At 44.8% G+C, this 13,473-nt stretch overlaps 1 pseudogene; it reads left to right on the top strand.

Annotated features, from left to right (window-relative positions):
- The first annotated feature begins 4,357 nt into the window (after positions 1-4,357).
- Positions 4,358-13,473, top strand: part of LOC117033298 (interleukin-1 receptor type 1-like) — a 13,715-nt pseudogene continuing 4,599 nt past the window's right edge.

Genomic DNA, 13,473 nt, shown 5'->3' with positions numbered 1-13,473 from the left:
ATCAGTGTTTCTTGGACTTTCTGAGATGTTAAGTGTTTTCCGTTGCCTCTTCCATTGTGGAGTGTTGTTGGCTCGTATGTGGTTGTGTACAGCTTTTCCTTGGGGAGACATCCCTGGGAGGTATGCTGTATGTACAGTTTTTGGATGTTTGTGTGTCGCTTATCTCTAGGACGGAAATAGCCACGCCACATTCAGAGACCCCTCTGGGTCACTTCCATGTTTTCTTTCCCTGTCTCAAGTGGGGAACCATCCTGGGGGTGTCCTCAGTAGTTAGGGTTAGGTGGTCCTCTGGGTGTGAGTTTGTGGAGCCCTGATGCTTCCATTTTGCACGATTGGGACTAAGTAGAGATGACCATAGGTGTTGATGGAGGGTAGTGCCTCTCAGATTTTCCCACCAAAGGACTCCTCTGGTGAAATGAAAAGCAGATGTTCAATTCAGCACTCCAAAGTGACTTACCTTAAGGGCGACTTCTTTGACACCTCATGTTTAATCTCTTGAAAATGTTTCTTTCCACTTTATAACAGAACTGTATTTTCTCTAATATGAAAAGAGTAACTTCCCCCAGAAAATCCGTGGGTAAAGTCAGTACCCCAGAAGATAGACTCTGAGTTTGCCAGCTGTCTACCCCTTCTCGGGGCTTTGTGGATTCTAGTTTAAGAAACAAGAACTTGTACAAGTGCAGAATTCTCAAGGATTTTCTACCACTGTGCGGTTCTATGGCTTTCGTCTTTAAAACTGGTATTTTTGGTCTTAACAATATAGGAGCTTGTTTAATAGCTGTTTGAATCCTTGTAACAGGTGAAAGATCACAATTACGGGTTTTGTTTTAATACCATAACCCATTCCCCAGACATGTTTCCACTGGTTCTCAATAGAACTGGAAGTTGTGATATTTCGTGCTCTAAAGAACCTGCTGTAATCCTTGCTTTTCCCCAGAACTCATCCACAGTCATATCTCAATTCTAGTCCAGAGCCTAATTACAGTTGGAGCCTAGTTCTCTGAATATTTCTCTGTCATGTCAGATATGCAGAGGGTACCAAAAAAATGTATACACATTTTAAGACAGGAAAACTGTATTAAAATTGTAATACTCAATATATACCGATAACAAAAGGTGAATACAAGTCACATTTGACTTCTGCCATGACAAGAGGTGCTCAGAGTGGTTACCATCAGTGTCCAGACACTTCTGATTATGGCGAACGACTACTGCTTGAGCAGTGTTGACCAAAGTATCCACTTGTATACATGTTTTTGGCACCCCCTATACATACATACACATGTTGATTAATGTTTGGGATGAGAAGCTGTATTAAATGATGATGTGTATGTATTTATGAGGCATTCATAAATGGTGTAAAGAGTGACTTGGTATGAGTGGAACGTGGGAAGTACAATTAGTATTTCTTTTTCAATTGCAGAAGTGGGCCTCTGTTAGTTCTAGTCCCTGGAAAATGAAGGATGCAACAACTGCCGTCTCTTCCCTTGTCTTGGGTTTCTCTGGAAAGTCCCCATTTAAGAGCACGTTTGAGGCTGTGTCTTGAAATAACTCCCATTGAAAGTACAGTTTGATAATCGCATGTCAGCTGGACTTGAGGTTTGTCTTCCTCAGAACTTCCCTTAGACCCAGGCCCTGGAGAGTTCTGGACTGCATCTTAGCGAGTCACATGCCTCGGCATGGCCAGCAGTTGGAGGGCCAAGAGGACGTGCCCACTTGGAACTTGTGCACACCAGTACCTCACCCTTGACCATGGTCCTGGTACCCAGAGGGACAGCTGGAATTCCCTGCCCAAGCCGCCTGGACCATGGTGCCAGGGCCTGTGCGGGCCTCTTTCCTGGGTCGTCCCCCACGGACTCCACCGTTTGTGTGCCTCCCTGGTGTGAAGAGTGGCTAGGGCTGTATGGGGGAGATGGACGTGGACGTGTGCATGCTCAGGGGTCCTCACAATATGGGTTGGAGCTGGGGGCAGGCAGGGAAGTCAGGCTTGGACTAATGTAGCTAGAATGTAGCTAGAAACAGCACAAGACACACGGACTGCTTGCTGTGTGCTGACGCTGGATGGGGCAGTGCGGCCTGTGCTCGGACTCTGCCCCCAGCGCTAGTACCTTTGCTGCTACTCTCTCATCCTACTGCTCGTGATGTCTGGGGTGTGTCTGATGAGTGCCACCTCGGCCACAGGCCTGGCTTCTGTCCGGGAAGGCAAGATTCACAATGTGGGGGAATTCCTCAAGAATAAGGAGGAAATTCCTCAAGAATAAGAAGGCCTTAATAGACACCATATGGCTACAAGTAGGAACAAATGCTCCTCCCCCTGCACAGGGGTGCTGGGTCTTGAGGAAACCACCTAGGTTCTTGTGACAATCCCTCAGTCTCTCAGCTGTCACTTTCCTGTGTCTGCTCTGGGCATGGAATTTCTTGCAGAGTGACAGGATGGCACTAAGAGGAAGTCAGTCCTTCCTGGAAGTGGGGATCCTATTAGGGGCCAATATGTTCTTTGTAAATTCTTATTCTTAATCTGCTTTTGGAATTTAGTTCAAGTTGAAATTTTCTCATTCTGTGTCTAATCGGACCTTGCTTCATGCCTCAAACGTGCATTTTCTTATCTTCAATAGACAAGTAGCTTTGTAAGTTCCATGGACCACATAGTCATGTTGTTGTGCGCTGATGTTTCTAAGTATGTCGTAATCACCAAAAAGCAATGGGAGCTACCCTTGGGAAGTCCACAATGGCCAGCTTTTTCATGTGATTGTCACAGCAAGCGGTGCTTCCTGTTTTCACACTTGGTCCCTGCTGATTGCCCCGTGCTGGGCGTGAGTGCCCCAGTGCTTCACGCCTGCACAGCAGCTGGAAGCTGCTCTACAGGGTGTTAGCGAGTCTGGAAATTCCTTAGGTAACGTAGGCAGTAGGCATCGCTGCAGCTCAGGTAGGAGGGGGAGTGGTAGGCTGGTTAATTTATTGGGGGCATTTAATCCTTTCCCCTTCCTTAATCCTTTTAGTTTATGTGGAAAATTCATCTGAAAAACCGCATGGTGGAGTAAATCTGTGACTTTTTATTACTGCTGATACTTTCTAAAAGTATATTTTGAATTTTATTATAAACCAATTTCAAAAATTACAACCGGCTTGGCTAAGTTGTTACTGAAGACGGGAGGTTTTACTTGCCCGGTACTTCTGGTGTTAATAGCTTCTGACTCTAGTCCTGTCCCCACTGCTGTCTCCCACAGAATCTTCCCCAGCCTCTGGCTATGAGCCCTTTGTCTAACTTCTTAGTTTTCCACCTTCTCCAGTATGATTCCCAGGCATCTCCAGACCCCAGTAGTAGTTCCCCTCGCATTTCAGTTCTCTGACTTACACTTAGTACCCATATTTCATCCTTGCCCCTCTTCGTACTAAGCCAGGTTTTCATTCGTATGTGGTCTAATGCAAAGATGGTGGGTGGATGTCTTTCTCCCTCCCTCCCTCTCTCCCTCTTTCTCCCTCTTTTCCTTCCTTTTCTTCTTCTCTTCCCTCTCAACTATGAGGTGTGATCAAACAATACGGTGAATGCTGCTGCTGCCATCCAACGGAAAGGCAGGGATCTTCAATATAGGAAGCGGTGCGCTGAACCTTAGTAACAGTGTGTGACAAGTTTCAGCTTGTTCAATGCAGTCCGTCAGGTGTGAGCTACGGTTGAGAGAAGGTGTGTTTTAAAGTGTGCCCTAAATCATCCTCCATCATGACAATGTTCCGTGCCACACATGGCTTCTGGTATAAGGCAATTTCTGTCAAACAAAAACATTACGGTGTGTCTTCATCCACCGGATCTGGCACCATCCAACTTACAGCTCTTCCCCAAAGTCAAAATGATTCAGGATATCAAAGCAGCCACGAGAGCGCAACTAAAGACACTCACGAAAGAGGATTTCCAGACCTGCTTCAGAAAGTGGCAAGAACGATGGGATCAGTGTGTTCGAAGCAAGGGGAGGTATTTTGAGGGGGATTAATGGCAATGTGTCTTGTACTGTAGTAAAAAAATTTTTAATCTAAACATTCACTGTATATTTTGATCACAGCTCATATTTATTATGCTCCTAACACAAGATGTGTAGGATGGGGCCCCCCTCACAGGATTATGGGAGAGGAGATGGGCTACTCTGTACCTTTGTCCCCTGGCCCAAGTGGGGAAGGCCAGCAACGAGGGAAGTTCTCCAATCAATGTTGCCAGAGGGAGAACGTTTGTGACTCGGTGTTCCTGGCTGTGGAGGAAGGGAGTGTCCGCAGGGGCCCCTGGGGGAGGCTTCTGATCAGAATGCTCTCAGAGCTGGTCAGAGTCACAAAAGCAGCTGGTGGACTAGGGTGAGTACAGTTTGTATAAATGGGCAAGGAGAAGAGCCTGAAAGGCAATGGGGAGCTGGAAGGTGAAGGCAGGACAGTGGCGTGGGGGTGGCCTCAGCCCAGGGGCCAAAGAGGTGGGGGGTGGGTAGGGCCAGGTGCTGCAAGCTGTCCCGTAAGATGGCGACAGAGGGCCCTTTGCTTAGGCTGTATGCTTCAGGGGAGCAGTGAGCCTAGGAGGCAGCTGGTCGTGCCGTTCCGCACTGGGTGGGAAGCAGAGGAAGTGAAGACAAAATTTCTTTTAAGAAGTTCCTGGGGCAAAGAGGAAGAGGGAAAGTAGAGTGGTTAGGGCGACGTGGGATGTCAGTGCCTCTGCAAACAAGTTCATTCCTGTGCCCATCCTTCTCCCCCGCCCAATATATTAATTTCTCTCGCATTCCCCATGTAATTCCCATCAGCCACAGTGATTTCTGGGACGCACTCCGGGCGGCTGGGGGGGACGGGGTGGGGGGATGGGCCAGGGGATCATATAGTCTTCTCTTTGATTCCACGGTGTATTATGATTCATGCTGATGAGCCAGTCTGCCTCTGGCATCTTAATGTGATGCTGTGTCCTGTCTCATACGTCTTAAGTGAATAATAAGGTGGTATTTAGTCCATCTCATCTAAACAAAATGTTTGGTGTTGAGTTAGTCAGGCTGTTTTATGACGACATTAAAAGGCCGATGCTCAGACCTTCCACGCTTTTCAAAAGCCTAAGGAAATGATTCAAACTTCAAAAAAAAAAAGAGAGAGAGAGAGAGAGAAATATTCCAAAATACTGAAAGTAAACTGCAAAGCAGAGAAGGAATGGTGAGATGTCACCAGGACATAACAGGAGGGCAGTCGCAGTTTGGGCTTTCTGAAGTTATTTCAAATAATGTAATTTGCAAAGCAGGAATAGTCATACGCTTGGTATAAGGAAGAGCGAGCACCGAGAAGGTGTACCTGTTTTAGAAAAGGGCCTTTTCATTTTGTTCTGGCATCTGGTGCACCTCTCTGAGCTTTACTCTCCATGTGTGTTAGGCTGTGAATTTCTTAGAGGTGGTTTGAATCATTTTTGCATCTCTGTGTCTAGTAAAGTGCCAGGTATGTGCGTTTAGTCAAAACTTGGTGGTGGTGTCAAGCTCTTTTTATTCCTCACCCCGTGATACTTGATTTTTGAAACTCTGGAAGACACACTCCCTAAACATACGACTCATTTCCATAAGCTTCATTGTTGGGTTTTTTTTTGACCCCTCTTGAGATCTGTGTGGCAGTGGGTGACTTGTAACTTACACTCATATGTGCTCTTCCTTCCCCAGGTAGACACGTCCCTTAAAGATGGTGACTCTCTCCTGAGCTGCTGGACCACTTCCTACGAGAAAACACCTTCTCCGAGGTAACAGGGCTGGGTCTCGCTTGGGGCCCCCCGACCTTTTCTCATACACAGCTGAAAGCCTGCACGCTCAGTTTCAGGTGGTCCTGGAATACCTTCCATTGTATACAGAACGTTTTATTTTTTTCAGTACATTTTTCTCTGGGACAGCTCCATGGTTTTATCAGGTTTCTGAAGGGGTCCGCGAGTCCATCTAGAGCCGCTGCTCAGCCACTTTCCCAGGGTCACCTTCCCTAGAGTGACAGCTACGAGCTGTGTGATGATGGCTCCCAGTTCAGTGTCTTCAGGGCTTTCTCCAGTTCCAGGCCCTGCTGTCTGTTTGACTTAGCGTTTGCTTTGTGCTCAGATTCTCCATTTCAGTTGGAGACTGCACTGCTCACCTAGTCCCAGGAGACGCAGGCTCTCGGCATCTCCTCAGGCTGTCTGTGGTTGCCAGAACCTGCCCTCCTCACCTGGATCTGTCCCCCGCTGTCCCCCCCGCCCCGAGGGAAACAGGACTGATGCATCCCAGACCCACTCAGTCACCTCTTCTTTTGCTTGCCTTTGCGGTGATCTCAGATACGCCCCCTTTCTCTCTATCACTGCTGGCTGGCTCACACCCACACCTTCTCTCATCTGGACACCCCTCCCCGCCTGGCAGCCTGCTCTCTCCGCCTCCCCTCTTGTCTCCAGTTTATATTCCACACAAGTGCCAGAATTTCTTTAAAAAAGTGAAAATCTGATCGTGCCCCACCCCTTGGCTTAAAACCTTTAAGTGATTTTTTTTGCCACCTACTAAGTGCCGTCCCAGCGTCTCAACAAGACTCCTCCTGTCTGGGGCACTTTCAGCCTCTCCTGCCTTGCCTCGTGTGACCCCACCTTTGCTTTATGCCCCAAGCACGACAGTGCCGATCTCCTCCACGCTCTCCCCACCGCCCCCACGCCTCTCCAGGAGTCCCCCTCCAGGCTGAGTTAAGGTGCTGCCTCCCTCATACCTTGACATTTTTTCCCTGTCATGGACACTTTCGCATCATGGTATAACTCTCTAATGGATTTGCTCTCTTTCCCTGCCATTTGATGAGCTCCTTGAGCCAGGCCCTGGATCATTATTTCTATTTTTGTTCCCAGGGCCAAGTGTAGATGCAGGCATGTAGTAGACATTTAATATACAGTGGTTGAGTTTGGCAGTGAATAGATAAAGAAATGAATGGGTACCCGAAAACATTTTTCTACAACTTCTATTTGTCATCATAGTGTGGGGTGACTTACAATGGCTGACATTTGAGGGTGACCATTTGCCAGACAGTGGCTCAGCCCTTCACTTGTGACAACTCCTTTAATCCTCACACTCGTCAGTGAATACTGTTATTATTATCCCCATTTTGTCAAATGGCAGAACTCAAGCACAGAGGCTGAGTGCTGTTGATTGGGTGTGGTGGAAGATACCTTGTAGTCACACGTGGCCAAATGCCTGAATTGTGACCGGCTGGAGGAGCAGGCTCTCCTTTAATATTTTATTTTGTTCATTTAAGCATTTTTTACTGTTTTTGTCTCTGGCACTAACACTCTGCCTGGCATACAGTAGAACAGAAATGTTTCCCTTTTTTCCTTTCCATTGTCCTCACTCTCTTAGGTCATGGGACCCCCTCTCACATCCCATTGCCTGGAGCTGATGTCTGGCCCGAGGTCCTGGGCCTGATAGGGAGTCAGAAAAATCCCCTGCTGGAGAAAAATCCCCTGCCACTCCCACTCCCTTGCTTTTTTTTCCAGAACAGTTTTAGGGCAGGCAAAGTAAAATCTGGACCCATGGGGCTTGGCTCCCGGGTTGTATTTATTATTAGAGCAGGAAGGGGTCTGAGATCATCCAACTCATTGCCCACCCGTACAGATGAGGAAACTGAGGCCCAAGGAGGAGTCACTTCCAAGATCACCCTGCCCGGTGGCAGCAGGCCCCTGGCTTTGGACTTGAAATTATTAAATATTCTTTGCTCACCATTAATTGGAATTTTATCTCGAGATACGCTCTGTATAAATTCAGTCTGGCATCTTCCTTTTCTTCTCCCCTGCCTAGTAATCAAACAAGCCAGATCTTGTAACTAAATGAACAGCTGACAGGGTTCAGTTGGTTTTATAATGCCTTTGTTTGTTTATTTATTTATCTATAAACTAATGGGTGAATAATTGATTAGCCTGGAACTGCGAATTGGGCAACATTTTAACCCTTTGTTTTCTTCCTCTCCAGCAGAGAGGCTTAAAATATTTCCTCTAAGTTACAGGAAGAGCAAATAAGCCAGGGTGTAAGACAGCAAAGCCTTTTGCCTTATTTTAATAATCTGAACATAGTTTAAAGGTAAATATGATAACGATACTATAAATCTAAACTAATTTGGGAGAAGGCCAATTTATGTGACTAAAATCTCAGAATTACAGGACACTTAAGGAATGCAGTCTTACTGCTCTGAGGTAGGATTGAAGGCCTGAGCCAGGCATACAGATCACTGTCCTCACGCTGGGGGTAAACTGAGGAGAATATGAGCAGGGGTGTCTCTTGTGCTTGGAGTCTTTTTACCTGCAGTTAGACACCTGCAGGAGTCTAACTACCTGCAGTTATTTAAAAAGCACATTATAACATTTTTTTATACCTTTTAATGCCACTTCTTAAATAAAACATTTTCCAGCTACTATTGCAAAGATTGCATGCCATTAGAATCTGAATCAGTGATGTCTTGCCTAAATGTTTTGTGTTTGCAATTAATTTATGGCTACAAATAAGAATAGAGACAATTTAATCTCCTGTAAAAAAATCAAAAAGCAGATTTTTTTCAAAGCGTGAAACTATCAAAGTATGGTCTGCTCTGGACATTGCCGCTGAGATGGGGTAGAGGATTTTGCATTCATTCCATGAGATCTTCTTCAGGCTTCTGAGTTCCAAGCTCTGTGCTGGCTGCTGTGGGTGTCGTGGTTCCTGCTTTGGTAACAGCAGTAAATGTGCCGAAGGCTCTGACCGGCAGGAACACAGGTTGCTGTGGGAGCCCAGAGGAGAAAGACCTAGCTAGGCAAGGGATCTGGGGCTCCCCGGGCAGGGTGCGCAGAGAGTGACTCAGGCTGGGCTGAGACCTGAGGGATATGGGAGGTGGCCAGGTGAAGGGTGGAGGGAATCATGAAGGCAAAGGCTGTGAGCTGGAGAGCAGGGCAAGGTGAGGGCTGACTTAGGGACTGGGGTGGGGGAGGGCATGGGTTCAGTCTGGAGACATAGTCGGAGCCTCAGCGCAAAGAACCTGTACGCTTTGCTGAAGAGTTTGGACTTTTTCAGGTGGACTGGGGAGCCGGTGAAGGTGTTTTGAAGAGATCATTTGGTAACTGAGAGTCTGTAGGCTCTCTGGCTTGAATGGAAGCCTTGAATCCGCAGGCAGAGAGCGGTAAGGAGTCTGTTGACATAATTAATCCAGGCCGAGCTGGTGACTGCTTGAGCATCAGCAGTGGCTGTGAGTGAAGCGGCAGACTGGCCAGGGCCAGCTGAGAGCGTGGCTCTGGAGTGGGGGCCTGCAGACAGGGTCATTGAGCTCAGAGCTCTTGTTGGGTGGGCGCATGGTCGATGTGGGGCTGTGCTGTGCCCCCACAGCACTGGGGAACAAGTTTGGTGGGAAGAGAATGAGTTTGGTTTGGGGCCTAATGAGTTTGAGGTACTCGTGAGCCTCGAATAGATTTGTGCAGAAGTTCCCTGGAGGTTCCAGACTGGAACTTACTGTACGTAATTGTAAGAACCCCATTCAGGAGCATGTAACAGGAACACTCAGAGAGGAAAAGAGGCGATACTGACATTAAGTTCGTTTGGGTTTGAGAAGTTTAGAAGGTAGGCCAAACCGAGTTTTTCTTTTTACATTCAATGGCTATTATTTTAGTGACATTGTTTTTGCAGATAAGGCGATGGTATGGTCTCCTTCAGCACGAATCAAGTGCCTATTCTGATTAAACCTCCTGCCTGTGTCTGTGGACAAAGCATTCTGTAACTAAAATAATAAAATACCAGGACCTCAGTTTCATATGTAGTCCTACGGCTGACCGATACCTGTTGTAGCTGATGCTATGTTGGTTGGGGCTTGCTAATCCCTTGGGGGGTACTATGGAGGTTTATTTTCTTTGGGATAACGATTAATGCAGGCTCGTTGTAGAATTTTAGACAGAAAGCCTCACAGAATGGGAAAACCTCCAACCACAAGAACCACCCACCCATTTTTAATATATTGTTCCTATTTCGTTTAGGCTTTTAGGGTGTATTTCCATGCAGTGATATCATTTTAGACTAACGGTTTAGTTCGTACCTTAGAAGATGAAAGTGGGATCTTTGAACTGGACCTGAAAGAGTGTGGGAGACGTTTGCAAGTGGGTCCTGTTAGTGGGGTGCCTTCCAGGTAGGGAACAAATCCACCTAAGTAGAGGCAAGCAGGTTTAAGGTCTAGTAGATAGTCTATTTGGGATGTAGCATAGGTAAGATTTTGGGGAATTTAAATGATATTCAAGACTGGAAATGAATATTGGGACAGATGATGACGTTTTACTAATCTTAAGTTGTTTGAGTTTGTCCCCAGTTCTGTTAAAAATCTTCATTCCCTTTCCCCCCCCATTTTCTATCCAGAAGCAGGATCACATTAATGACGTAGGGAGATGAACCCATCAGTATGATTTGGGGGGTGGGCGGGGTAGGGGAATAGGTGGAGAGTCAATGTAGGTAGTTTTAGAGATTTTCTGGAATAGTAACATTTTTATTTTTGTTTTTCTTCCATTCCTCTCTTTCTTCAGGAGAATATGAAGTGTTACTCAGGCTTGGTTTTTTCATAACTCTACTGATTTCTCCTATGGAGGCTGGTAAGTTAAGCATGTCCTTGTGTTTCCTGTCTACTAAGAAAATCTGTTATTTACAATACATGAAGTACCTTACCTAACAGAGTCATTTTTCTTACCCGTTTCTGTTGAATGCCAGGATACAGAGCCTTCTGGTCATAGAACAATACTGCCAGAGGTTCCTTTCAGCATCCTCAACTTCTCATTCTCTTGTTTACAAATTGGGAAACTGAGGCCTAGTGAGGTTAGGAGCCCAAGGTCATTTGTCTAGTTTCAGAGCGAGGGCTCAGAGCTAGGTGTCCGGTGTCTGTCCAGGCCTCTTCCCACTGTGTTGCTGATTGAAGAGTATGAGATGGAGAATCCTGGCTTTCACTCAAAAGAGGTGTTAAATGTCTGTATGAACCCACAGATGGAAACCATCCAGAGACAGTTTTCTCTCTTTATTCCTTTTCTCTCTGTCCCTCTTCCTCCATTACGACAAATGCATTTTAGCCAGTACCTTATGCCAGGCACTAGGTGCTACGGATACAGAAGGGAACCATCCAGACAGGGAACCATCCAGGCAAATGTCTGCCTGCAGGCGGTTTACCTTCCAGAGGGAAGAGAGACCATAGATTAGATAAATAAATACTTATTATGTCATATGGTGATAAGTGTAGAAGAGAAAAACAGCAGGAAAGGAAGATATAAAGTTTTGGGATTAGGATGACAGAAAATTAAATTTTTTGATAGTGTGACCAGAAAGGTCTCACTGAGAAGTTGACTTTTGAGTCAAATCTGAAGGAGGAAGCTATACAAATATCAGGCTGGGGTGGGAAACATTCCAGGAAGCATGTTCCAAAGCCTTGAGGCCAAGCATATTACTGGCATGTTCCAGGAACTGAAATACTAGTGGGGTTGGAGCAGAGTGAAAAGTGAGGGAGGTGATAAGGGATGAGGTCATTTGGGTAATAATACCTGTCAAATGCAGATATGTTAAGTAAGATGATGTCTGAGAGATGTTTATTTGATTTAGCAACTTAAAAGTCATAGGTGACATAGGTCAGAACAGTTTTGGTGGAGAGGCGAGGCAAACCCCAGGTCTCTAGCTGAGACCTCACTAAGGTTTACTTTTTTTATCACTACTATTCTTATTGTTATTGCTACTCCTAGTAGCTAAATACTAGGAGTCTTCACTCTGTTCAGGTACCATGCTAAGTGCTTAGTCAATTTATTTTGGTTCTGTTTTTCAACAACTTTATTGAGGTTATAACTGACATACAATACACCACACATGTTTAAAGTATACAATTTGATGTGTTAACATACATATCCAGCCTGAAATCGTCATCACAATCAAAGATAATGAATATATATCTATTGTTCTCCGAAGTTTCCTTTTGACCTATGTTTTCTGTAGTGTATGGCTACTGACATCTCTACTTGGTCACCTAATGATTGGTCAACAGTTTCCTCAGATTATTGACCCAATAAATCCTCTATCTTTGGTTGGGGGCTCTGTGTTTGTGGGGGTGTGTCTTCAACACTTAGGTTGTTCACAGCTCTGCCTTAGCCTTCACTTTCTGCTTGTGCATGACCTGGTCTTTCCTGGGCGTGCACACAGCCCTGCATACATGTGCAGTAGATTATCCAGTAACTTTTCAAATCCCCATGTGGACATTTAGTTCCCCAGATTTTCCTTTTATTTGGCAAGTTGATATCACAGCTTCGGGCGGCTGCAGTGTTGAACAGTTGCCACTGATTGCTTTTTTTGAACAAACATTCTGGGAAGAGGGCTTTTTCCTATGGAGCTCTGAGTCAGGACAATAACAACACCCTCTGTGAGCGTAACTTTCCCAGGGAGCGCCAGTCAGGTGAAATCATGGCACGGCTTGCTAATGTGATTTTTTTGAGGAGCTCCAAACCACGGCTTGCTCTTGCAGCTTGCTAGTTTTAATAGCTACTGTGTTTATAAAGCTGCTGGTTTTCACGGTTATAGTGGCTCTGGGAAGAGTGGGGAATGAGAGTGGTTTAAGTTACAAATCCTGCTGCACTACTGAGACTTAGCTGGTGGTGTGGTATTTTTAGTAAATGTTCTGATTGTTGCAAGCCTTTGATTTTGAAAAAATTTTCCAGTCTTTTTGTTACTTTTATGGAGGAGTAAATTTATGGAGACCCTCACTCTGCCGTTCTGGAAATCCTGCCTCAGAAGTTTTTGTTTTGTTTTTTGCATAAGGATATCCAGTTTGCTGAAAAGACTATCTTTTCTCCACTGAATTTCCTTTATACCTTTGTAAAAAATTAGTTGAATGTGTTTGCGTAATTTATTTCTTGGACCTTTATTTTGTTTCAGTGAGCTGTTCATCTTTATGCCAATACTAAACTGTCTTAATATCTCTGGCTTTATAATAAATCTTGAAATATGGCAAACGTTACACTTTCAAGTTTGTTCTTTTTAAAATCAAAGTTGTTTTTGACTAATTTTATATGAATTTTAGAATCAACCTTAATTTGTACAAAAAGTCCTGCTCAGATTTTGATTGGGATTGAATTGAATATAATCAATTGGGGAGAACTGACACCTTTACAATATCAAGTTCTCTGATCCATGTACAGAGTATGTATTTTTTCATTTATTTAGATCTCATTTAATTTATTTAAGCAACATTTTATAATTTTCATTGGATAGGTCTGATGCATCTTTTGTTGATTTATCCTTAATTATTCATATCTTTTGATGTTATTATAAATGGCATTTAAGAAAAATAGGTGTTTAATTATTCTTAGCTAGTATATGCAAACACATTCAATTTTGCATGTTCATATTGTAACTTACGACCTACTAATCCTTCTAGTTCTTTTGTAGATTTTGTAGCGTATTCTACATATATGATCATGTTGTTTGCAAATAAAGGACATTTTGCTTTCCCTTTCAATCTGGA

Source organism: Rhinolophus ferrumequinum, chromosome 13, assembly GCF_004115265.2.
Source record: "Rhinolophus ferrumequinum isolate MPI-CBG mRhiFer1 chromosome 13, mRhiFer1_v1.p, whole genome shotgun sequence".
Taxonomy (NCBI): domain Eukaryota; kingdom Metazoa; phylum Chordata; class Mammalia; order Chiroptera; family Rhinolophidae; genus Rhinolophus; species Rhinolophus ferrumequinum.
This window is presented reverse-complemented; position numbering and strand designations above follow the sequence as displayed.